The sequence below is a fragment of the Pelophylax lessonae genome (genome assembly GCF_965119305.1).
Source record: "Pelophylax lessonae genome assembly, chromosome: 8".
In the NCBI taxonomy this organism is placed as follows: Eukaryota; Metazoa; Chordata; class Amphibia; order Anura; family Ranidae; genus Pelophylax; species Pelophylax lessonae.
The window spans coordinates 36924778-36949086 of NC_138775.1; the positions used below are offsets into that span (position 1 = coordinate 36924778).

At 42.2% G+C, this 24309-nt stretch overlaps 1 protein-coding gene across 2 annotated transcripts in view; it reads right to left on the reverse strand.

Annotated features, from left to right (window-relative positions):
* Positions 1–24309, reverse strand: part of SETD5 (SET domain containing 5) — a 181519-nt gene that overhangs the window by 67674 nt on the left and 89536 nt on the right. The gene's annotated exons all lie outside the window — the stretch shown is intronic.

Below are 24309 nucleotides of genomic sequence, written 5' to 3' on the forward strand. Positions count from 1 at the left end.
CACCAGAGAAGGAGGTTCGGGCACGTTCAGTGCAACTCCATAGCACAGAGCAGGAAAGTATAAAACCTTTTTTCCTTAACATTTATAATCACTTTAAGGGCCCGAGTCACACCACAGCACAGTGAGATGCAACATGCATTTTTGGCAATTGCTGTGTTAGGCGGCCCCCTTTAGAGGAAAAAAAAAAAAAAAAGTCCCCACAATTGTGTATTCAGGTTTTGCTTTTAAAAAGACATCCAGAGAAAATTTGTGGTATTTCTCACGATTAAAAGAACCAGCATATTATGCATTCCTGTACAAAGTTCACATTAACCTCTACCCCAATGGAGCTGACAATCTATGTCCCCATCATACCCACAAGCATGCGCTCACTGCAGGCATTCCACCACACCACAAGAAATTGTACAGTTTACAAACGGCCAGCAGAAAAGTTTAGGGACAGTATTTCACAACTGGAGGTGGTTAGGTTTTGTAATGCTCTTCCAACATGGAAAATATTTTACTTCAATCACTTTAACGCAGTGGACAACAGAAAAGAAAAAAAAAATGATGCAGAAATGTTGTGTTTGTATTCTGTATAGGAAAGCAGGTCCTGGTACAGTTTTTTCAACAGGTAGCAAAAAAAGTGTACTACCCCCTTACCTGGGTACCCTACCTAAACCGATCCTTATACAATAGACTGTTAAACAGGGCTGAGACCAGTGAATGTACTTTTGATTTATTTTTTTTTTATCAACTTTATTGCTATTGTATATTAAAAAAAGAATAGCGCACACATGCAAAAGAAATGACTATCATATATGGAGACAATCCATAAACAAAAATGGGGATTTAGTCCCACCATATGGCCATATCGTGACACCATATTGCTATTACAAGGGATAAACAACATCCCTTGTGATAGCATGCGTCTTGACAGGTTCTCTATGGAGAGATCTGGGGTTTATTACAGACCTCTCCTCACGTCTCTAAAGCATCAAATCAAGATTGGTTTGATCGGATACTTTGGAGGCCACTCCGATGCCTAAAAAAGCAATCCAGGAGCTGTAGCTGCAGTCATGATCCCGGTATAACCACATCAACCTTGGGCTGTTCATAAACAGCCTAAGGGCGAGAAGTGGTAAAGCCCAAGTGCAGCCAAAATAAACTAAAATCAACAAAGGGGGCATAACTTATAATCCAGTAGGATGTGTCCCTTGTGCTGATGCCTACTCTGTAAATATTTCTATTTCAAAGTGGACCTGAAGTTTATAAGAGAAGATCTACAAATGTTAATTGCACCCAGTTACCGTAAAAAAAAAAAAAAAAAAAAAAAAAAAAAAAAAACTACATTTAGTTTTTCAATTTGCTGGCGAAAGATAATGGTGCACATTCTGTGCCTAGGCACCCATTTCTGTAAGCGAAGGTTGAATGTCATTCTTGCGATCAGGTCACGTCACAAGAGAAATTGCCAGTGACAGGATTGTTAGAGAATGCAGAGAACATTCACCTGCTTTATGTGTGTCATTCCCTCCCTGGATTTGACAAACGCTTAAAAATTAAGAAGCGAGAAAGCCATACCTTGCCCATCTAGCTGGAGAGAGAAAGACACTTACAAGCAGAATTGCTGCACTGCCTGCAGGTGTCATCTAAAGATACAGTCAATGGCAAAGTTCTCACCAGGAAAAGGATCACTAATCGGTTGCAAGTGTGACATAATCCGCACAGCAGAGTAGCTACAGTGTGAGATCATCTAAGGCAGTAGTCTCCAGGCTGCACCCTATTGCTTACTTTTATCTCACCCTTGGGGCACACCTACGGGCACCGGTAGCCCCAACAGGGCACCACTACAGCCACCGGTAGCCCCAACGGGGCACCACTACTGCCAATGATACCAACAGAGCACTATTACTGCCACTGATACGATCTACCACTATTCCTCACATTACAACCAATGATGGGACACTTCCTTAAAATACAGAACACAGGCGTTCTATAATATTCTTACTCCCACTGAACACTAAGCCTAGGACATTTTCTACCCCAGCTGGCCACACAAGTCTGGAAGACAGTAAACCGGCCCTTTGTTTAAAAAGTTTGGAGACCCCCAATCTAAGGCACTGATGGCTCTGTTGTGAAATTTGGCAATTTGGTCAGTTCTGTGCTGCTCACTGTCCTCTCCTTGCTGGGGAAGCTGTACCTTAGGACCTACAAGGCTCTCCCCTACTTCTGCTTCATTTCTCTTAAGAATCGGTTCTTTTCATCTCTCCTGTTGCTTATTGATTATTAGTCACCAGTCATCAATTAGGCTGCTGTCCCATAAAGCAATGCCCTGCTCCTCTACAAAAATGACAACCAATTCACAGGAGTACAAACCAAAGTATAATATGTGACAAAAAAAAAAAAAAAAAAAAAAAAAAAAAAAAGATAGATATATCTGTCTATACCTATATATTATACACACGATTAGTTAAGGGAGCCTATGGGGGTACTGGAACTGGTGCCTCCTGTGGGCAACAGTACAGATCCTTTTAAAATTAGAAAAATAAACTGGCTTAAATTCAGTTTCCCCTTTAAACTACCTATCTAAAAAAAAAATATGAAAACTACAGTGAGACAGCAATACCTAAGAGACCTAGGTAGAGATATCGCATCGTATTCTGAGATGCAGCATTGCAAAGGATGGTATTCTCTAGGGCCTGAATATGTCACATGTGTTCTATCTATAGATATTTAAATTCATTAAATTCCATTTTATTGTTTAAGAAAAGGGGGGGGGGGGGTGGATATTTTTGGGCAACTGACAATTTTACAACAGCGATTTGCGGCTGCGTGCTCAAATTACTACCCAGACTGCTGTGACGAAAATTAGGCCTATGTAATCAGTCTAAAATATGGTAGGAAGGTCCCAGCTTTATCCTCTGCTTGCCTGATAAAAAAATATAAAATATAGCAAAGAAAAAAAATACTATTCCCCCTAAGGCTCCGTTCACATGTAGGCGTTTTGGGGCGTTTTTGGGGAGTTTTTCTGCTCTAGGATCAGCTCTCAAAACGCCCAACAAGACAAATCCTATTCATTTCAATGGCCCCTGTTCACATCTGAGCGTTTTGACGTTGTATACAAAACGCCCAACGCTCAAAAAAGTACATGAGCTTCTTTTTGGGCAGATTACAGGCGTTTTCCATTGATCTCTATTCAATCTAAAAACGCCTGCACAAAAATCGCGGTAAAAATCGCGGTAAAATCGCGGTAAAAAACGCGCGAAAAACGCTACGCTCAGGTGTGAATGTAGCCTAAAGGCTCAGTGCTACTATAATACTAGCTTTTTGGAAGATGTAAATACATTTTTAATGCTTCTTTGGATCTGTAAATAAAAACAACAGGTGACTGGAGGTAATGGTCACCAGTTAGGTCTTTTTTTGTGGAACGGCCCACTATACCATGCTGGCCCAGCCTCAGCTGTGCATGTTTCTCTATGAGATTGTGTAGAGGGGGGGGGGGGGGTGTCCACTTCATCCACTCAGGTCTCAGAATACACTCCACTCTTCTATCCTGCCCCCTTGCCTCTGGAAGCTCAGAAAAGCTATATTAATTCTAGACTGTAGTTGAGGAGACAGCTGCAAAAAAAACAGGTACAACATATATATAAGTATTTGCTTAATTTCTGTATCACCTGAGGCTAGTCACATCAATAATATGTTTGTGTAAGGGTTTACAACTACTTTAAAGTACATGTAAACCCAAGGTTTCATATTCCTGTATGTAAAAGTATTCTCTTCTCTTTGTATTGTGTGATATCCCTGCTGTTCCTGCCAATCCCTCTGCTTTCCAAAACCCAAACTGACCACACTAAGCAGGAAAACACAACACGGTCAGTTCTCTAGCTGTGCTGGGACCTCAGCCTGCTCTCCTCAGATCAGACCTGACACTCCCTGAACCGTTATGCTGCTAGCATAATTAAAAATCGATAGAAAAGCAGATCATATTTACTTGTTTTAAACAGTTTTTTACATTGCGGTTTCCATGCCTAGGCAGATGACGACATACATTCCAGGAGCCTTCCTGTCTCAGCTACGCAAACCCTCCAGCCTGCATGCCTGAGACCAGGAAGTAAATGATACATAATTCATCTGCCCTTACTCAAGAGAAGCATGCCCATACTTGAAGTAAAGCATGGAGACATCATGTACACTGGCAGCTCCTAAACTTGAGTTTAAGGGTCATTTGTACAAAAAATACCGTGCAGTTTTAGGCCCTTACCCCTGTAAGACCAACAAAAATTGAGGAAAGAAAAAGATGGGGCTTTGCAGGCCGGTGGGAGCAGAAGGATCAGAAACAAAACCAATATTTGTAAAACCAAAATTACATTTTATTGATAAACATAGAATAAAAATACGCATGGACAACCATGCATTCTTGGAAATGACAGACTAACATATATTGGTAAAAACATATAAAGTCACTAGCAATACAGAAACAATCCCCAAGGGGGATATGACCACAAACGCCTGTGTAGGATGGAAGATGGGTCTCAAGTTGGATTCGGTCAAATATAGGTTCCCAGCAAGCCGACGCGTTTCGCTCAAGGCAGAGGCGTAACTAGAACCTTCAGGGCCCTGATGCAAGAAACCATGAAGGGCCCCCCAGACCCCTGGCCGGGGCCCTTACCTTCAAGCCCAGGGCTCTTCCCACTAATCCTGGGGCTCTTTACACTCATTGCATGGCCTTTTATTACGGTCCCGCAGCAGGATTCTTTCACAGGTTCTGCAGTGGGCCCCCTTCCTGCAATCTTGTGGGCCCCCTTCCTGCAATCTTGGGGCCTCCCCACAGTGGTGCAATGCCAGGGTCCGGTCGCAAGTGTGACCTTTGCGATCCTGGAAGTTCACCCACTGGTTTGCTACCGGGCCCCCTGGAGCATGGGGCCCGGTAGCGATTGCAACCCCTGCATCCCCTGTAGTTACGCCCCTGGCTCAAGGCTTCCTCAGGGCCTGAGAGACCATAACAGACCGGTGTTTCCTTTTTGGTAGTGACTCATACTAAGCGACAAGGTTGTAGTGATGACGGATGCTGTTTGGAAGATATTGCTTCCGTATTTCCAATATAAATTCTTATATAGATATCAGACAATTAGTTGCACTGGATCCGATACTTTAGAGTCCCAACTGCGTCACCAATGGCAAGGCTTATGGGTTTACCTTTACTATAACCTCTTGAACAGAAAGTCGCATTTAGAAAGGCAACAATCCTCTCCTTAGCGCCTTTCCAATTTTATATAAATGTGTATGTTCACCATTAGGTGTGATAGATCTACGTCTACACAGGAGTGGCTTCAAATATGGCAGGAGTCAACCTTCTCTTTACGATTCAAGAGATGCTAGTGTTCATGGTCTAGAAGCCCTAGAGGGTGGCAGTAAATGACCTCTTAATGTATGGAGTGCTCCAGGCAGGAAAGGGGGTGCATATAAGGACAATTGGTCCTGGGCTAATTAGCCCTTCATCTTCAGATTGCTAGACAGCCTGCCTTATGCAATATCTTCCAAACAGCATCCGTCATCACTACAACCTTGTCGCTTAGTATGAGTCACTACCAAAAAGTAAACACCGGTCTGTTATGGTCTCTCAGGCCCTGAGGAAGCCTTGAGCGAAACGCGTCGGCTTGCTGGGGACCTATATTTGACCGAATCCAACTTGAGACCCATCTTCCATCCTACACAGGCGTTTGTGGTCATATCCCCCTTGGGGATTGTTTCTGTATTGCTAGTGACTTTATATGTTTTTACCAATATATGTTAGTCTGTCATTTCCAAGAATGCATGGTTGTCCATGCGTATTTTTATTCTATGTTTATCAAAATGTAATTTTGGTTTTACAAATATTGGTTTTGTTTCTGATCCTTCTGCTCCCACCGGCCTGCAAAGCCCCATCTTTTTCTTTCCTCAATTTTTTTTAAGGGTCCTTTCACACGGTGTTTCCGCCCGGTGGACTGTTTTGCTCAGCGGGGATCGATCCGCCGATCCCCGCTGAGCAGGATGACAGCTCCGTCTCCACTTAGTTTACAGAGACAGAGCTGTCAAGAGTCCCGCTCTCCTCTATGGGGAGATTGGACGAAAACTGACCGTCTGTCCGTTTTCATCCCATCCGTCTGGATTTCACCTAAGGCCCCTTTCACACGGGCTTTCCAATCAGGTGGACCTGATTGGATGCTGCATGCAACTATATGGAGCAGCGAATGTAAGCGGTGACATGTCCGCTGTCACTCACTGCTATCCGATCCAGTCCTTGAAATTCAGATGGAAGAAAACCCTGTTTTCCATCCGTCTGGAGGATCGGATAGATCAGAAGGAAACAGGCAGGGGGTCCGTTTTCATCAGATCTCCCATAGAGGAGAGCGGGGATCGGACTTGTCTGTCTCTGCAAAGTAAGTGGAGACAGACCTGTCATCCGCCTGGAACGAAACGGAGTCGGCCGGGTGGAAAGCCTTTGTGGAAGGACCCTTACTGTCGGTTCACACTATGGCGACACGACTTCGGGGGCGACTTGAATAAGTCGCCGTGCACCGCGACTTCGGAGGCGACTTGAATAAGTCGCCGTGCACCGCGACTTCGGCACGGCTTGCACTGAGTTCACATAATGGAAGTCAATGCAAGTCGCTCCGACTTCGGCAAAAAGTAGTGCAGGAACCTTTTTCTCAGTCGGAACGACTTGAGTCGCTCCTATTAGAACGGTTCCAATTGCACAGCATGGAGCATGACTTGTCAGGGGACCAAGTCGGAGTAGTGTGAACCAGCACTTAGAGCCCATTCATATTAGCGTGACTTGTCAGGCGACTTGTCAGCCTGACAAGTCGCGCTCGGTCGCGGTCCATTGATTAGCACAGGACCCGTATTAATAGGAGCGACACAAGTCGCTCCGACTTATAAAAAGGGTCCTGTACTACTTTGGGACGACTTGCATAGACCTCCATTATGTGAAGTCTCTGCAAGTCGCGCCGAAGTCGCAGTGCACACGACTTCACAGGTCGCCCCCCAAAGTCTGAATGGGCTCTTAGAATATTTGGCCTTCAGGACAGGAATGTTTTGACCACAGGAAAAAGCTAAATTTTCAGGTTAGACTAGTGTACATGTAGCCTTATGCAACTGCTGCGGACCTGTTTTTTGAAACTGCAAGGTCCAAGGCTGTCTTCGATGTTCCCCTTGCTTCAATAAACTCACTGACCCAGAGCAAGTATGTATTCCAGTTCCCATTCCGTGACTCCAAAAGTATTCAGGCAGGAAGTCTACAAACAGCAGGCAACAAATCTCATGAGAAGATTCAGGTAAGCTGGCCATAGATTGATTAAAATTCAGCTGGTCCCTGCTGAACCAGCCAAAATTTCAACCAGTGTGTGGCTGTCTACTCAACAGAAGTCATCCAATCAACTTCTGTAGAATAAGAACATTAGAGCAGTGTGCTCTGCTGAAAGGAAGGGGGGGGGGGTGGATTCTTCAATCAACCTTGATAGTATAGAACAGTGTTGGCGAACCTCGGCACCCCAGATGTTTTGGAACTACATTTCCCATGATGCTCAAGTACTCTGCAGTGTAGTTGAGCATCATGGGAAATGTAGTTCCAAAACATCTGGGGTGTCAAGGTTTGCCATCACTGGTATAGAAGAACCTGTTCAGGCTGAATGAGGAAACCTAAAAGCTAAAGTCAGCTTTAGACATCTGACTCATCCACTTATTTCTCTCAGGGACCCCAGAAACCGCCATCTTTCCCATCAGACGCCCTTAGTTCAGCCTAACCCCAGTCTCTCTCCTCCTGCTGCATTGTTAAACTTCAGAAAGGAAAAAAAAAAAAAAAAAGTGTCAGGTTCTTGATTAGGTCGTCAAAATCATCCCTTCTGTTTCATCACATTAATCCAACTGCCAGAATAATAAATGTATTCTTATTTCCAAACTAGACAATTAAAGTGAACATTTACCCAACACATTGCGCCTCCAACATGACCAGCACCAATTTGTAACCAGAACAGGAAAAAAAATAAAAAAATAAAATCCACCCGGAGAAAGAGGAACATGTTCTAAATCAGCAGGACGCACATTTGTTGTGTTGCAACTATAAATCTATAAACCGGTTTGCCCACAGGAATCTAGGCCTCATTGTTCATCGGATATTCTGTGATAAACTTGGGCTTGAAGAAAGGGAAAAAAAAAAACGGGGTCACGTCCAAACATGTTATAACTGTGAAGCAGAGCTTCTGAAAGTAATCGCATTGTCTAAGTAAGCCACAGACCAAGGGGTGAGGGGGGGGGGGGTGTAAGGGTTACAATCCAAAATTATCAGGAGAGGCTCCGGTCCTCCTTTAACCTCCCTGGCGGTATGATTATGTCAGGAATTACATACCAAAAGCGGTACAATTCTTTTCATGGAAATTTGGCGTTATGTATTATAGGCCTACAATTCTTAGTAATTACTGACTTAAACCTGACATCCCAGATGTGATAAATTTTAAACAAACACGTGAATTATAATCGAATCAATAATATTTTATTATTTAATATATAATATATATAATAAAATCATATTATTGATTAGATTATAATTCATGCATTATATATAGATATATGTGTGTGTGCATATATATATATATAATATAAAATGTGTTTTGTGTAACCTTTTTTTTTTGAATTTCCCTCCCATGCAGCATTGCTGCTGCAGGGAACGGAACTAGGAAGTGATCAGAGCGACGGAGACCGACGGAGGAGCGGCGGGACTCTCGGCTGGCGGTCACAGCAATGAGAGATCATCGCTGGATCGCCAGGAGAAGGTAAGAGAACACCGCTGCGCTCTCTGCAATCCACCCCGATCCTGATATGAAAAACCAACCCCGAGTCACGCTCGGGATTACCGCTGAGGTGGTTAAAAGTATAACTAAAATAACACGAATGCCTCGTACAAATGTTCAGATAATTGTACGAAAATAATTGCTTTCAACTTGATCGCACGATAATCTGATCGTTGGTACACAACTTTCGACAGCCGATCATAAAAGTTCATCCAACAAAATCCAAAGGGACAAACATGAAAACTTCTGTCGTACGATAGCCTAGTAATCGACAATCGTTTAATCAGTACAGTATACATCCGCTAAAAATCAATCGACAAAGACCGCGCATGATCAGAAACACTAAAATAGCACAGAAAAGGCCATGGTTTTCGTTTTGCACCATCTGATACGTAGCTAAGCAACCAGGAAGCTTTTCCGGAATCGTACAAATAAATCCTACGTTTTTATGCATTGTTTAATTCGATATTAGTATCATGCAACAAAATGCGACCGATAAGTCGTCCGATTATCTGAACGTGTGTACAAGGCATAGGAGTCAGAACCACTGTCAGGTTCTTATTGTGTCTCCACGTTAGGGAGATTTACCCTAATTTATTTGGATCACCAATGTCACCGCGATTAAAAGGGTAAATCCTGACACTGTTGACCTTTGAAGCATTGGTAGCGGTCGGCCAACTTGTATATTGCATCAAAAACATGCAAGTTCAATATAACAGAGTCCCATCTGATTGCCCTGAAAGAGGAGCAAGTCAAAACGCATTTGTAATTTGGGCAGAAGACTTGTTGTAGATCCATCATGCATTTTTCCTGCATTCAGGAGACTACAAATATGTTAACACACTGTGTACTAAGTATAGTATTTCTGCTTACATGTACATTATGTGGGCTTTACCAAAAAATCTGAGCCCTAGAGTGGATTTTTACCCTGAAAAAAAAAAACCTATGTATTTTAACCTGATTTTTATTGCATTTGGTGGCCTAAAAAATCCCCACCACCCATTCTTTTGTTCCATTTGGGGATGGGCACAGTTTCCAACTATACCTGCTCTTTAGTTATTCAGGGTAAACCCAAAACTTTGAATTATCAGGAGGGTAGAAAATCTTCCTATCGGGACACAGAGGTTTAAATTTACAGCAACCTAGAGTTCAGCTTAACAGCTCTGTTCTTGTAAAACTAAGGCCTGGCTACATTTGTATTATACAATCAGTAAGGCCCCGTTCACACTGGGGCGACGCTACTTCCCGGGGCGACCTCACAGGTCGCGGCGCGCTGCTCGCACCGTGACCTCGGAGCGGCCGGCACGGACTTCATAACACTGAAGTCAATGCAAGTCGCTCCAGGTCACCCCAAAGAAGCTCCGGACCCTTTTTCTAAGTCGGAGCGACTTGTGTCGCTCCTATTAGAACGGGTCCACAGCTACTCTATGCCAGGTCGCCCCAGTGTGAACGGGGGCTTAGCTTACAAAAAAAAAAAAAAAAAAAAAGGGGGGGGTGCATTTTGCCATTCTAATTTGTTTGTTTTACATTTTCAATATTTATACTGCAACAATACACCAGCACTAAAGAGAAAAACCATTCACACCCTTTCCAGCCCCAAAAGGCGACTTCAACCTAAAGTCCTAAGCAAAACACACACTGCAGCCAATTTACCAGCCAGTACATTTGGGAAAAATGGGAGAAAACAGCAGCACCAGAAAGAACCCCATGCAAACAAACATGGGGGAAACATACAAACTCCAAGCAGATAGTTTGCATGTAGGGATTGGAGCTCAGGACTATGTTGCTCCTGAGCCACTGGTGCTGCTGAATACTGTGTGATATTCTATGAATAGTCACCCTGGAGGTATGGACTAGCATCGCTGCCAAGGTGGCCTCCTTATAAGGTCTCAATCACACTGGACTTTTTCAAAGCACCAGTAGATAGCTGGGTCACATGCACTCCAAGAAAAAAAAAACCTAGCAATACACACCAAACTGAGCATGTGCAGCCTGACTCCAGCAACTGTCTTAACCGGACCGGTTATAGGGAACAATGCAAGAGGAGGATCTGTGCTAGACAATGCAGAGGATTAACCCCTTAGGTTCTACAGTGAGTATAACCAGCATGCTTTATTGCATATACAGACTGATTTTACTTTTGTGGGTTTAGTAACACTTTAAAGAGCATAAAATTCATGGTGCCTACTATGCAGTGGCAGGCCCAGGTTGATTTACCCCCCCACCCCCCTTTCTAAAGAGCCACCTAAATATGGAGAACACAGAATGTTCAGCCATACAGACATATACCTGGCCCCATCACTCATTTTAATGCACCCCTCTCAGCATAAAATGGTGCATATGTGGCTAAAATGGTCCTCTCAAGATTGATATTATACAGGATTTATATAGCGCCAACAGTTTGCGCAGCGCTTTAGTGTGGGGGAAGACAATACAGTTACAGTACAATTCAATACAGGAGGAATCAGAGGGCCCTGCTCGTTAGAGCTTACAATCTAGAAGGGAGGGTCAAGTGAAACAAAAGGCAATAACCGAGGGGGATGGAAAATAAAATAACCTATTCCAGTGATTTGTATTGGGCCAGTAGATCAGGATCTTTTTGTCCTCCCTAAGGCTACGTTCACGAGCAGAATCACCGCGATTCTGCCCGTGAGCGGGAATCCTTGCAAATCGTGGGACACCTGTGTGATGCCCGCGATTTGCAGTGGCACCCCAAACGTTCTGCGAGGTTGCCTTGATTTCCGCCAGCCGAATCGTGGAAACAACGAGCAAACAGAATCGCAGGACGCATGTCACCCAAAAAAGGTACAAGAGCTTCTTTTGGGCGTCATGCATCCCGCAATTCTGTTTGCGCGATGTTACCGCGATTCGGCAGGCGGAAATCGCGGGAAAAAAAACATTGCACAGCTTTTGGGGTGCCACTGCAAATCACGGGCATCGCACAGGAGTCCCGCGATTTGCAAGGATTCCGGATCGCGGGCAGAATCGCGGTGATTCTGCCGATGATCTGCTATGCCCACATGTGAACGTAACAGAAGATACTTGCACATAAAAATACAGTTATCCAAAGCAACCAGATTGTAGCCATTTTCCAGGGCAAGTTCGAAAAGAAAAGCCAAAATCTGACTGGCTGCTATAAGCTGAATCAGGTTTTCAGGTAAAATTAACATTCAGTGAGGTTTGCAGCAAAGGAAAGAAGTATTTACATTTACCATTAGTGTACGGTGCTCTAAACAAGAGTTTCTTCTACAAACATTGCACTATCAGGAGCAGAAGACTCAAGCTAGGCCATTTTCACTGTCATTTCCTTTCAGATAAGAAATGGATGGCTGATTGTGTTTGGAGAGGCTGATGTCATAACTAGGACAATGTTCATGTCTGAAGTAAGGAAATGCTTTTGATCAGGGAATGCTGAAAGCTTAGCAGAAACAATGTGAAGGACACAAGCCTGCTCTACGCCAAAAACAGAACAAGCTGCAGCACGCCCGACTATTCCGGAGATATTTCCAACCACTGGGAAGGAGGCGCATGTGCTACCGTTTGCTCAAAACCTGTTCATGGTTTGTGTATGCCGACAAAGGGATTGCATTTTACACATAGTAACAAGATGAAAGCTTCACCACTAACCGTCTATTCTCTTCATGGTCAAAGTTACAGTAATTCATTGTCTGCTAGAAAAGCTAAATGTATTTAAAGTGTAACTCCAACTAGTCAAGTACATTACACAAGCCGAATCAGTTTTTTCCTCCCAAAATAATTTTAAAAGTGATGATCACGCTTCTAGTTTACCCACTCCCACTGTTCCATAACTCCAAACTTGGAAACTATAGTAATATATTAGAGAGGAAATAGTGGGGACACCGCTCAGAGATGGTGCCCAAAAACAGATATTGTCCTGTTATTGTTGGGAATGAAGAGGCATGATTTAATCTCTCTCTCTCTATATATATATATATATATATATATATATATATATATATATATATATATATATATATATATTCATTCTACGCACACCAAATATATATATATATATATATATATATATATATATTCATTCTACGCACACCAAATATATATATATTCATTCTACGCACACCAAATATATATATATATATATATATATATATATATATATATATATATTCATTCTACGCACACCAAATATATATATATATATATATATTCATTCTACGCACACCAAATATATATATATATATATATATATATATATATATATATATATATATATATTCATTCTACGCACACCAAATATATATATATATATATATATATATATATATATATATATATACATTCTACGCACACCAAATATATATATATATATATATACATTCTACGCACACCAAATATATATATATATATATATATATATTCATTCTACGCACACCAAATATATATATATATATATATATATATATTCATTCTACGCACACCAAATATATATATATATATATATATATATTCATTCTACGCACACCAATATATATATATATATATATATATATATATATATATATATATATATATATATATATATATATATATATATATATATATATATTCATTCTACGCACACCAAATATATATATATATATATATATATTCATTCTACGCACACCAAATATATATATATATATATATATATATATATATATATATATATATATACATACATACATACATACATACATACACACACACACATATACATACATACACTTTTTTTTTTATAAAAAAAGGTAATTATAATTACATTCTGTTTAGAGGCAAGCTGAGTGATATCTACATCCACTATTTCCTCGCTAATATAGCGCTTTCTGTGGTGGATGCCGACATTTTTTAAATTTCTTTGGATCCTTAGTCCCGGTTCACACATATGCGATGCAGGAACCCTGCGAATCCACTAGTGGGTTCCTGCATCGCATTCAACTCACAGGCAGCTCACACTGCTATATGCATATCGTTGGGGGGTGTCAATACAAAGTCAACGACACCTCCAGATCAGTCCACATATTGCAGTGCAAACTGTCAGTTCGGATATGAATCAGATCACATGTGAACACCCATGTGATCAAATTCTGGTGCGGACCCAAAAAAGGGTCTTGTGTGAGTTTTGTCCAAATGTGATGCGAATTCAGCCATATAATCTGTATGGCTGGATTTCCATCGCACAGACATCGCATGCGATTTGCAGAGCAGTGCACTCCCTGTCATCGCACATATGTGAACTGGCTTTATAATAGTCTTTGTAACTACCTAATCGCCTTTATAGGCTAAAGAAGTGGTCTCCAAACTGCAGCCTGGGGGCCAGATTCAAGCCCTTTGCTTGCTTCAGGACTTGGGACACTATTTTATCTAATGACACCAACGATGGGGCCCATCTTCTCCCAATGACTTCAACGATGGGGCCCAACTTCTCCCAATGACTTCAACGATGGGGCCCAACTTCTCCCAATGACTTCAACGATGGGGCCCAACTTCTCCCAATGACTTCAACGATGGGGCCCAACTTCTCCCAATGACTTCAACGATGGGGCCCAACTTCTCCCAATGACTTCAACGATGGGGCCCAACTTCTCCCAATGACTTCAACGATGGGGCCCAACTTCTCCCAATGACTTCAACGATGGGGCCAAATTCCTTCCACTGACACCAAAGGTGGGGTATTTTTTCCTACTGCCGTCTGGACCTTTTCTAAACTCTATGGCAACAGACCAGCCCGCCCCCCCCCCTCCCCCCCTAAAGTCTGAATGAGAGTAAACTGGCCTTTTTTGAACATTTGGCACTAGAGTACAAAAAAAATGAATAAAACTCTACTAATGATGAGGCTTGAGTGCCTTCCAAACTCATACCTATTTGAACTTCAGCCGCATTCTTTAGCCCAGTCACCTTGCATGCCGGTCAGCTATCACCCTGCAGCAAATGTAAACAAAGGGGCAGGATGCTGGTGATGTCCTTAGGACACCTGCCCATATATCTAACCAAAACATCTCTACACCACAACTTTATGACTTTAACTTCCACCTTCCATCTAAAAATTACAACAGGCAAATGACATGACCCACTGCTGCTACATAACTAAAAATTTAATTTTAATATTTCTGCAAATAAAGGTATCCCCTGTAATAAGAATTACATTTACAAATGTATTTTGCATATAGCTTAAGGGCCCTCTCCCTAATGTGCTCGAGGGCAATTGTGATAGCCTTAAAACAGACCTGAACCCAAAGTAAAATTTTGCAGTTAATGTAAATAATAAATGTGAGCAGTACACGAAAAACCGACTTGTCCGAATAACTACCGAAAATTAGCAGTGCCCTTCTTGGTATATAAAGGTGCCTAGGCCCTCCTATGCCTACAGCCTCATAGTTGTATATCTGGAAGGTAAGATCTAAGGCAATGCTGCCTCTGACCAAGTCTACCAAGACTTGGTCAGAGGCGCTGCACACGGTACTCCTTTCTAGAGGATCTTGACATGAGGGAGCAAAGTATTGCATCTATTACAATGGCCACCGCCACACAGGCAAAGTACAGAACACAGAAGGCATGGTAAGACGATGGGGAAATGATCAGCTGCAGGGAGCCTGGATGCAATACTGGTAAATACGGTAGTTCTTTGGTGTTTTAGGCACAGCTTCCAGAGAACTCTGTTCCTTTTTTAAAGGGTTTGCAACCCTAAATTTGGACTTGCTGCCAACCCCTCTATTTCAAGCTCCCATCCTCCACTGTATACGTGCTGATTCACACATATGCGATGTTAGACATCGCATGTGAGTCGCAGCGCACTGCTCTGCAAATCACATGCGATGTCTGTGCATTGCGAATTCAGCCATACGATTCGCATATGGCAGTGTGAACTGCCTGCGAGCCGAGTGTGATGTGGGAACCCGCAGTGGACTCGTAGGGTTCCCGCATCGCATACGTGTGAACCGGCACTAAGTTTTTGCAAGAAATGAAGGCTCTAAATGCCTTTTTGAGAAGGGTCTTCAGGCCGGTCACAGGACTCCCGGCCGCGCTATTACTCCTCCTGCAGGGATGGTTTTATCAGAGCAGCCAGGATTCACATAACCGGCCACAAGCTACTTCACAAAAAGGTATTAGAGCCTTTGTTTCTTACAAACCCATACAGTGCAGGATGGGAGCTTGAAAAAGGGGGCTGGCAGTGACACTGTACTTTTTCTTATTAACAGCAGGGGGGGGGGGGGGGGCAGGCTCCTGAGCTGACAGGCAGGGAGGGGGGAGAGCAGACAGCAGATGATTAAGGCATGCAGGCAGACTACGGTAGTCAGGGCTCAGCAGCCATGATCATCGTGGTCAGCACAGAGGGGATGGCAGAAACTGGCAGGATCAGCCAGGTTTTTTACAGCTTCCAGAGGGGCAGGTTAGACTACACAAACACTGTGCGCTGTTTAACCTGCTATAAGAAATCAGGATGGCTTTTTTTTTTTTTTTTTTTTTTTTTTTAAGGGTAGCAAACACTATTGTTCCTTTGGGCGAAAGGAATGAATCCTACATTACTATATTGCACCACCCTATATTGCTGTGCAATTTAGGTGTGGGAACTCCTTTTATAAGCATTCTCAAGTTTTAAACTTCTATTAAATCTTGGCTTTCAACAACCATACAGCATTATCCTCACGATTTTCTTCCACACAGAATGCTGTAGTAAACTTTAAAAAAAAAAAAAAAAAAAAAAAAAAAAGGGAAAGCAGACATGTGATCACTTTTGAAATATATAAAAACACTAAAGAACAGCTTCTTCACATTCAAAGAGATTGTGAACATGAATATTTTATTTAGCGATTATATTTGGGGCCACTGAGCTTCAACTGAAAATATAAGCTTCTGCCAACAAGGAGCGTGCCATACAAGCATGCCAGGAGGCTACAATCAGTGGGGCCTTTGTAAATATTAATCGGAATACCAATGACTCTGCTGCATTGTATCTAGGAACAAACTGCCCATTTGATACATGCAAGCCCATAGAACTACATTTTGCCTACTATGCAACTGAATAGCTTGACCTGATAGGGGAGTTGGTTGTTGGGTTATCAGCCACTGGAACTGGTGATCACCTGGTAACATGAAAGTAGCTGCCAATGTCAAAGAGTTACAAAAATTGTAACTGGGCTATGAACAGGGCCACCATGATGAACATGCAGATTGTTCTCGTCATGTTAACTCGAGGAGAGCTTTGAGAGTGGAGGGGACCATTTAAATTTAAGAACGTCGAAGGGGAAAAGAAAGAAAAAAAAAAAAGAAATTGGTGCCTCAATCAACATTTACACAGTTGGGCACTTCATGTATTAGTATGGCTGTGCTAGTATTTTTTTTTTTATAGCATAAATATATGGAATAGTACATTAGAGTTATCATGTATTGTTTTTAGAAGCCAAGCTTCCTCTACTCCAATGCTAATGAACTTGTTTGGTACATGGAGCTCATGCAACAGGAAGGGTTGTTGACAAGAAGTTGGGGGAAAGAACAAAGGACTTGAATACAGCCATGTGGTAGACCTCATATGTCAAACACAAGGCCCACGGGTCAAATGCGGCCCGCCAGGCTCTTTCATGTGGCCCTCGCATCTCTCCTGCAGCAGCTCCCTCACCTCCACCTTGTCATAGGAGTCTTTGCTAGAAAGGATAGATAGCTTGTGCATGTGTCTTGTATACATATTTTGTGAAAATTTGCATGTCGGGAATGGTTTTCCGAAGGATTGTTATGTAGTTTGTGAGAGTACAGCATTTTTGTTTAGTAAAGCTTATTAATAAACCACAGAGGTTTTTAATGCTTATTTGCTTTACCACATAGGGACCTTAAAAAGAATCAAAGCAAACTACTTGAGGGCCGCTAATCGAGACTCAAAATGCACTGTAAAACATCTTCAGGACTTTGATAACTCTTTGCGGAACTGGTTATACCTTCCTAACACAACAGAACTATTAAAAAGTACTGCCGTGTACACTACGCTCCTTCATATGGGGTTAGTCAAAATGCGCATTCCCAACATAATGGCCACACAGTCAATATTACCTTGATTAGCTTCCACTACATAACTATTAGCCAGTATGCAGAATACTTCAGACAAAAGCATCTGAACACTTTTTGCCCACAGCACCCATAATTCTGGACCGTAGATGATCATTTTGTGGTTTCAGACTGGTATGTATGTAAGAGACATTTTCATTGGCTCCACACAACAGTCCAGCTTTAGGATACTGAAAAAGAAACTCCAGTGCATTAACAAGCAGAAGGGAAACCAGTTATGACTGAAAACGGGATGGCTGCCTACTGTCTTAAAAAATAGAGGCCTAGCTTCTGCTGGCTTAAATATCGGAGTCACAGATCTGGAGCAAGACAAGTGGAGGCAGAACTTCCAATGTGCATATTTGTTCTGGGTCAATGAGAAAACATTCAAGTCAGAGAATGGCAGAGACCAAGAGATTAGCAAAGGCAGTATCCCATGACTCAGTACAGTCTATCTGAAGTGACACTTGTAGTTCCCGTGTGATGCAATGTCACAAGTTTAGGACAGTTGACTACAAACAACTACAACTGCGAGCTGTTGTGCAACTTTAAAGAATACGTAAACCCAACAATTCATATTCCTGATATATACCAGCTGTAAAAGGCCTCGTTCACACTGGGGCGACCTCGGAGCGGCCGGCACGGACTTCATAACATTGAAGTCAATGCAGGTCGCTCCAAAGAAACTCCGGACCCTTTTTCTAAGTCGGAGCGACTTGTATCGCTCCTATTAGAACGGGTCCACAGCTTCTCTATGCCAGGCGACCTGTCAGGCGACCAGGTCGCCTGACAGGTCGCCCCAGTGTGAACGGGGTCTAAACGTACTTGTATGGAAGAAAAAAAAAAAAAAAAAAAAGGTCTCCCGTTCTTTTGTATTGCTTCCCTTGTGTGAAATCCCTGGTGATCCTGGCAGTCCCTCTGCTCTATTAAAAAAACTGACCACACTAGGCAGTAGAGCACAACATGGGCAGTTCTCCAGCTGTGCAGGGAACCTAGCCTGTTCGATGATCAGACTTGTGCTGACAGCCCCCCTGCCACACATACAGAGCCATTCACTGAGTAGACTAGTGTACTGCTGTTTATCCTCCTCCAGCTCACTGAGTTCCTCATGCAGCTAAGAACAGAGGGAGGGGGGGGGGGGGTTAGAATTTTTTTTATATCTATACAGAACTGTTTTGCCTTTCATTTCTATTTTACACTGAATGGGATGTATTATAAGGTGACGGTTTACATATACTTTGATTCCCAATATTCCTAGTTACCGAAACAATGTAAAAAAAATAGAGTAGGAAAATTATTTTTTTACACAACACATGCATTAGAAATACTTGGTCCAGAAGAAGCCTGTATCCCTGAAGACAGCTGCACAATTTAAAATGAATTAAAAACCATCTGTTTCATACAAAATCTGAATTTTCTGGTTATAAATGTAGCTGTTTATGAGTCTTTCCAAAACGAAGTTTTAATAGCCTTTTAGATTTAGAGGCTAGAGATGGACATCCAATCTTGTGTGTAGCAGAGGAATCTCATTTTCCATTTCATGGTCTGCATCAATATTCCGGTGAAAGCAGCTCATCGATTCATTGAAAATCAATGTCATCACTCGAGCATGACTGATGGTCACTATTTCCATATGAATCGCTAAGCCTCAGTTAGCAATCCTGTTTTGCACTAGGAAATGGCCAGATGCCTCCACCAGAGTGACAAGGCAAAGTAATGAAACAAAAGAAAATGCTTAAAGAACTCCAGCAAAGAAAAAAAGCCAGCTATTGTTTTAGACCAAGAAGCGGATTAAACCACTAAAAACATCATGAGTGGATGCAAAGTCAAGAAATCAGTCATCCAGGGCAGAAGAGATGGGCACAGCCTCTAAAAGGAACAAAAATACTTTCAGGGCTAGTTTACACTAGCATTTCTCTCTGAAGAGCAATCTGTGTTCGGAACACTCTTCAGAGAGCATTGACAGGTGCCGAGGCGCCATGATATCACCTGACCGCCTGCTTTAACCCCTTGAACCCAGCATGTCACAGTTGCGGGGCACCCTCATTGAGCTGAGTGGGCAGTACAGGTCGCACCCCCCCCCCCCACCCCTCAAATCCCTTGAGGGGGCAGTGAAATGCAACTCAGCGCACACCCCACCCGCACAACTAAAATGAGGCCTAATTCCTAGCCAAACTGATTAGCAGAAGACAACAGAACAGAACGACATAACCTGCTGCAAAACAAACCGAAAAAAACACACACAATACAAGGGCTGGACAACTGCAGCCCTGAAAGACTCATTGCAAGTTACCGGTAAGCAACTCTGGATTTCCAAAATGGTCTCGCATAAGACAGCACATGATAGGATAAGCAAGAGTTTATCACATAGAGAGAACAAAAACTTTGAGAATTCTCCTCCCAAAGGGCTGACCATAAATATTATAGGTGGCCCTTGAACAATGAACCTTACACAATGATATACAAAGACCTAAAAAGAAAAAAAAGTCTATACTAGTGAGCGACCAATGTCAGTTTTTCATTGCCGATACCGATATTTTGGCCATTGCATATCGGTCTCGGCTTTTATTTTCGTACATTTAAAAAACATTTTTATTTTTTTTACTTAACGGGTACTATTGTGGAGGGATCTGGGGGTCTAAAAGTCCCCAAACCCCTCCCCTTTTTGAATCTGGCGCCGAGTACCAGAAGTGATGATGTCACTTTTTACATGGAGACCCAGTCAGAGCTGAATGCGGCTTTGATCGGGTCTTCAGCGGCCGTGCAGGCTGGTTGACCGGGTCTCCGTGCTCCATGTAATGACAGCCGAGTGGCTTCTCAGCCGCATCAGTTGTCATTACAAGACCGCAAACTGTCGGCTATGGACACCGACACCGGGGTGATGACTCTAGCTGCAGGTATCACTCAGATACAGCACTTTCCGGAAATATCGGTCACCTTGGTGGCAGATTCCGATATATCGGGGAAAGTGCATATCGATCACTAGTCTATACCTTATTGGAAAACTTGGCATATACAGCCAAAATACATATGACCTCCATATGAAAGTTACTATGGAAAGACTCAAGAAAATATATAGTCCAACAACAGAAGGACCAACCCAGATTACCAGGTACACTAAAGGACATACAAAGACCTCCTTGGTCTGTAAGACTCAAAATAAGAAGGTAATCAGAAGTTTAGCGAGCCGTCCATTTGGCGCAGTTTTTAAATACAGCCATGAGCATTTACTGCGTGAGAGAAGAACTTCTCAATATCTACAACCCTTTATGATTGCAAAATGAAATTGTGAAGCCTCGCCAGAACATGGATGTGCAGACTAAGGCTCCGTTCACGTGTAGGCATTTTGGGGCATTTTTGGGGAGTTTTTCTGCTCTAGGATCAGCTCTCAAAACGCCTAACAAGACAAATCCTATTCATTTCAATGGCCCCTGTTCACATCTTAGCATTTTGACGCTGTAAGCAAAACGCCCAACGCTCAAAAAAGTACATGAGCTTCTTTTTGGGCAGATTACAGGCATTTTCCATTGGTCTCTATTCAATCAAAAAACGCCTGCACAAAAAACGCCTGTAAATTGCGGTAAAATCGCGGTAGAAAATGCTACGCTCAGGTGTGAATGTAGCCTAAAGCCTAGTACGCACAGGCCGAATCCGGCCGACATTCAGCCTGTGTGTTCTGCAGCCGGGCCGCCTTCTATCGAAGAGTCATGACCGAAAAGAGTCTGCCAACCGGCAATGGCTAAGAGCGCTGACTGGAGTGTTCTGGCAGGGGGGCGTCCCCTTTCAGAACACAATAGAACAGCAGGGAAAATCACTGCACTAACGTCAGATTGTCAGTACAGCGGCTCCAACCTGAGCGGTCAGGGTTTTTTTTTTCCGTTCAGGCCGCTGGAATGAACAAAAAAAAAAAATACTAGCAGTGTGTGCTAGTAGACTTTAGGGATTACTGCTAACCTTAATTTAAACCATGTAACAGCATCTGAGGTTACTGAGCGCAGTCAACTCGTGCCTCACATTTTTCGTTGCTAGGATGCAGGCAGCCCTGCCACACATTGTCATTGGTTGTTATGGTGCAGGTGGCCACCTACATCCTAGTAACCAAAGGGCCGCTTGCATCCTAGTGACCAATAAAAAAAAAAAAATGTAAAAGAGGAGGAACCGGCATGCCCCCTCTCCCCTGCATACCTAGTGAAGGTGTTTGTCTCGAGGAAGCGCCTGGCTCCCCCCAAGAGGAGGAACCGACATGCCCCCTCTCCCCTGCATACCTAGTGAAGGTGTTTGTCTCGAGGAAGCGCCTGGCTCCCCCCAAAAAAAAAAAAAAAAAAAAAACGCTGGATAAACAATGCTGATAATGGCCTTTTTGTGCTGGCTTGTAGTAGCATTAGAATTTTTACAGTGCAAAAAAAAAAAAGGCGTTGGGAGCGTTTCTTCTGCTTCTAGATGCTGAAGTTCAAAAATTGCTGATACCCTGATGTAGCGTGCACACTACTAGGAGCAGAAAACCATGCTAAAAGCTTCTAGGAGCTTAAAAAATGCTAGTGTGCATGAAGCCTTAGTGTGTACTAGGCTTTAGGTTCAAACGGTGATGGGGATCTACAGTATACCTGCACACCATACAGCATATTAGCACATAGGTCTGCGGTAGAAGCATACATAGAGCAACCACTCACAGCTTACAACACCATACATGAATGCAACATAAGCTATACAGTAAACCCCCTCCATTGCGGGGGTTACGTTCCGGACCCAGCCGCGAAAAGTGAAATTCCGCGAAATAGAAAAACCCTATTAAAATGCATTGTAGGCATGATTTTTTTACTGTCACTGTACGTGTAAAAGCATTTTAAGGTCTTTAAACACACTTTTAAAACAATAGAAACTCATTTAAACACATAAAAGATACTGAGAGACATAGCAAGAGCTATGGAAAACACAACAATATTTCATTTTAGTTTTAGTCGTAGGAGTTTTAGTCGACTAAAACGTCCTACATTTTAGTCGACTATAACTCATTTTAGTCATCTATAATGGAATGGGTGTAGTTAAATAATGCATTACAAACTCATTATATACTACTGCTGGTCCTGGAGTGAAAAATCGAATATGTTATTATTTATGGTATTAAGCTTTTAGCATGCACCAGTGTTAATTTTGGCAGCAAATTTCGATTTAGTTTTAGCTATAGTCTTTGGACTAAAATGCCATTTTAGTTTTAGTCGTATTTTAGTCATCTGAATTGTTTTAGTTGTATTTTAGTCGACTAAAATTATGTTAATTTCGTCGACTAAAACGTTTTCGTCTACTAAATTAACACTGATTCACACCTATGCGTTTTTTAGTGCTTTTTTTTGTCTTACAATCCATTTACCTTGATTTCCTATGGGTTAGGTTCACATCTATGCCGCTGTGTTTTTGGAAAGGGTGAGATTTTTTTTTTTTCCCCAAGCAAAAAAAAAAAAAAAAAAAACAATACATTTTTGGCTCAATAGATTAATGGAAACACTGCAGAAAAACATAGTACATTTGACACGTTTTGCGTTTTTATTCTTCCCAAGCTGGCCATAAAAACAATGCAAAATATCAAAACACGGTGTGAGAAACGTATCAATGCATCTGCAAAAAGCACTCCAGAAACTGATCACAGAAACAAGGTTGTGGTGTGGCTCCAAAAGCCTGTACTTTTTTAGTGAGATACGTTGCAATTTGAGCCCATTCAAAATGAACGAGTGCAAATCGCACTGCATCGCATGTGAATTGCCCAGGAATGCGGTGCAGTTCCTGTGCGATTTACATGCGAGGTATAGTGTGAACCCCCTACCTAGCTGCAACACTGCACAAAATAAGTGCTGCAGTGTAAGCACCAGACGAATGAATGTGCTAAACCTCTGCAGCAACACAAACGATCGATCACACCATCTTCACAGGAAGTCAAGAGGTCTGAATTGTGGAACTGGATAAATCACACTACAAATAGTGTATAGGCACAACACACACCATTGGGTAGGGCTAAGTACTATAACATTTATGCAGACACAATGACTAACATAAAAGCCATGCAGGAGACCCCTGCTGACAAACACTATACTGCGACTGACTGAACAGCATAGCAATACTACAAAATAATTTATCAGCCTGCACAGTAAATAGATTATTCCTTAGATAATATCCAGCTATACAAGTACACAAGAGGGATATGAGTTACTACAAATACAGAGCTCCATTATTTTAAATCACTTTATATCTTGCATTAAGCCCCCTGCTGCTGCATTACCAAACCTGAATGCCATGGATGAAAAACTGCAATTTTTTTTTTTTTTTTTTTTTTTTTTTTTTTTATATACCACAATGAAATCAAACCTCAAAAACAGCAGCCTCAGGTATTAAAACCCAGTAGTAAAAAGGACTGCCTAAAAATTCACATGGTATCCAACAGGAACAAAGTACCATCAAA